This window comes from Hypomesus nipponensis, chromosome 12, assembly GCF_054491055.1.
Source record: "Hypomesus nipponensis isolate SF chromosome 12, ASM5449105v1, whole genome shotgun sequence".
In the NCBI taxonomy this organism is placed as follows: domain Eukaryota; kingdom Metazoa; phylum Chordata; class Actinopteri; order Osmeriformes; family Osmeridae; genus Hypomesus; species Hypomesus nipponensis.
The window spans coordinates 16685001-16687500 of NC_140372.1; the positions used below are offsets into that span (position 1 = coordinate 16685001).

Consider the following 2500-nt stretch of genomic DNA (forward strand, 5'->3'; position numbering starts at 1 on the left):
CGAAATAAGTTGACAACCATAGGCTACTTATCCATATACAGATTTAGCAATTGACAATGCAAGGTGGTCTCTCTCTCTCTCTCTCTCGTGTCAAAATGAAAACAGCTTCCAGCCCCTTTCATGAAGGACTACTTGTGCATATTGCAAGATTTCAGTTTCTAAGTGAATGAGCAAAAGAGCATACAGCACCTGGTATTCCCAGGCGGTCTCCCATCCAAGTACTAACCAGGCCCGACCCTGCTTAGCTTCCGAGATCAGACGAGATCGGGCGTTGCCAGGCTGGTATGGCCGTACGAAATAAGTTGACAACCATAGGCTACTTATCCATATACAGATTTAGCAATTGACAATGCAAGGTAGTCTCTCTCTCTCTCTCTCTCTCTCTCTCGTGTCAAAATGAAAACAGCTTCCAGCCCCTTTCATGAAGGACTACTTGTGCATATTGCAAGATGTCAGTTTCTAAGTGAATGAGCAAAAGAGCATACAGCACCTGGTATTCCCAGGCGGTCTCCCATCCAAGTACTAACCAGGCCCGACCCTGCTTAGCTTCCGAGATCAGACGAGATCGGGCGTTGCCAGGCTGGTATGGCCGTACGAAATAAGTTGACAACCATAGGCTACTTATCCATATACAGATTTAGCAATTGACAATGCAAGGTAGTCTCTCTCTCTCTCTCTCTCTCTCTCTCTCTCGTGTCAAAATGAAAACAGCTTCCAGCCCCTTTCATGAAGGACTACTTGTGCATATTGCAAGATGTCAGTTTCTAAGTGAATGAGCAAAAGAGCATACAGCACCTGGTATTCCCAGGCGGTCTCCCATCCAAGTACTAACCAGGCCCGACCCTGCTTAGCTTCCGAGATCAGACGAGATCGGGCGTTGCCAGGCTGGTATGGCCGTACGAAATAAGTTGACAACCATAGGCTACTTATCCATATACAGATTTAGCAATTGACAATGCAAGGTAGTCTCTCTCTCTCTCTCTCTCTCTCTCTCGTGTCAAAATGAAAACAGCTTCCAGCCCCTTTCATGAAGGACTACTTGTGCATATTGCAAGATTTCAGTTTCTAAGTGAATGAGCAAAAGAGCATACAGCACCTGGTATTCCCAGGCGGTCTCCCATCCAAGTACTAACCAGGCCCGACCCTGCTTAGCTTCCGAGATCAGGCGTTGCCAGGCTGGTATGGCCGTACGAAATAAGTTGACAACCATAGGCTACTTATCCATATACAGATTTAGCAATTGACAATGCAAGGTAGTCTCTCTCTCTCTCTCTCTCTCTCTGTGTCAAAATGAAAACAGCTTCCAGCCCCTTTCATGAAGGACTACTTGTGCATATTGCAAGATTTCAGTTTCTAAGTGAATGAGCAAAAGAGCATACAGCACCTGGTATTCCCAGGCGGTCTCCCATCCAAGTACTAACCAGGCCCGACCCTGCTTAGCTTCCGAGATCAGGCGTTGCCAGGCTGGTATGGCCGTACGAAATAAGTTGACAACCATAGGCTACTTATCCATATACAGATTTAGCAATTGACAATGCAAGGTAGTCTCTCTCTCTCTCTCTCTCTCTCTCTCTCGTGTCAAAATGAAAACAGCTTCCAGCCCCTTTCATGAAGGACTACTTGTGCATATTGCAAGATGTCAGTTTCTAAGTGAATGAGCAAAAGAGCATACAGCACCTGGTATTCCCAGGCGGTCTCCCATCCAAGTACTAACCAGGCCCGACCCTGCTTAGCTTCCGAGATCAGACGAGATCGGGCGTTGCCAGGCTGGTATGGCCGTACGAAATAAGTTGACAACCATAGGCTACTTATCCATATACAGATTTAGCAATTGACAATGCAAGGTAGTCTCTCTCTCTCGTGTCAAAATGAAAACAGCTTCCAGCCCCTTTCATGAAGGACTACTTGTGCATATTGCAAGATTTCAGTTTCTAAGTGAATGAGCAAAAGAGCATACAGCACCTGGTATTCCCAGGCGGTCTCCCATCCAAGTACTAACCAGGCCCGACCCTGCTTAGCTTCCGAGATCAGACGAGATCGGGCGTTGCCAGGCTGGTATGGCCGTACGAAATAAGTTGACAACCATAGGCTACTTATCCATATACAGATTTAGCAATTGACAATGCAAGGTGGTCTCTCTCTCTCTCTCGTGTCAAAATGAAAACAGCTTCCAGCCCCTTTCATGAAGGACTACTTGTGCATATTGCAAGATTTCAGTTTCTAAGTGAATGAGCAAAAGAGCATACAGCACCTGGTATTCCCAGGCGGTCTCCCATCCAAGTACTAACCAGGCCCGACCCTGCTTAGCTTCCGAGATCAGACGAGATCGGGCGTTGCCAGGCTGGTATGGCCGTACGAAATAAGTTGACAACCATAGGCTACTTATCCATATACAGATTTAGCAATTGACAATGCAAGGTAGTCTCTCTCTCTCTCTCTCTCTCTCTCTCTCGTGTCAAAATGAAAACAGCTTCCAGCCCCTTTCATGAAGGACTACTTG

The 2500-nt window shown here is 46.6% G+C and overlaps 7 non-coding genes and 2 pseudogenes across 7 annotated transcripts in view; all 9 read right to left on the reverse strand.

The window, feature by feature from the left end:
- LOC146264072 (5S ribosomal RNA) overlaps positions 1 to 3 on the reverse strand; it is a 119-nt gene extending 116 nt beyond the window's left edge. Inside the window, exon 1 of the ribosomal RNA XR_014725767.1 lies at positions 1 to 3. This exon is cut by the window's left edge and continues 116 nt beyond it. This is a non-coding gene — a ribosomal RNA (5S ribosomal RNA).
- Positions 4 to 177: 174 nt separating this feature from the next.
- On the reverse strand, positions 178 to 296 carry LOC146264073 (5S ribosomal RNA). Its single transcript, XR_014725768.1, has one exon. It is a non-coding gene; the product is annotated as a 5S ribosomal RNA (ribosomal RNA).
- A 182-nt stretch (positions 297 to 478) lies between these two features.
- LOC146264074 (5S ribosomal RNA) lies at positions 479 to 597 on the reverse strand. The gene has a single exon (XR_014725769.1). It is a non-coding gene; the product is annotated as a 5S ribosomal RNA (ribosomal RNA).
- Positions 598 to 783: 186 nt separating this feature from the next.
- Positions 784 to 902, reverse strand: LOC146264075 (5S ribosomal RNA). The gene has a single exon (XR_014725770.1). It is a non-coding gene; the product is annotated as a 5S ribosomal RNA (ribosomal RNA).
- A 182-nt stretch (positions 903 to 1084) lies between these two features.
- Positions 1085 to 1193, reverse strand: LOC146264076 (5S ribosomal RNA; annotated as a pseudogene).
- A 179-nt stretch (positions 1194 to 1372) lies between these two features.
- LOC146264077 (5S ribosomal RNA) lies at positions 1373 to 1481 on the reverse strand (annotated as a pseudogene).
- A 184-nt stretch (positions 1482 to 1665) lies between these two features.
- LOC146264078 (5S ribosomal RNA) lies at positions 1666 to 1784 on the reverse strand. The gene has a single exon (XR_014725771.1). It is a non-coding gene; the product is annotated as a 5S ribosomal RNA (ribosomal RNA).
- A 166-nt stretch (positions 1785 to 1950) lies between these two features.
- LOC146264079 (5S ribosomal RNA) lies at positions 1951 to 2069 on the reverse strand. Its single transcript, XR_014725772.1, has one exon. It is a non-coding gene; the product is annotated as a 5S ribosomal RNA (ribosomal RNA).
- A 170-nt stretch (positions 2070 to 2239) lies between these two features.
- LOC146264080 (5S ribosomal RNA) lies at positions 2240 to 2358 on the reverse strand. Its single transcript, XR_014725774.1, has one exon. It is a non-coding gene; the product is annotated as a 5S ribosomal RNA (ribosomal RNA).
- Between the last annotated feature and the right edge of the window lie 142 nt (positions 2359 to 2500).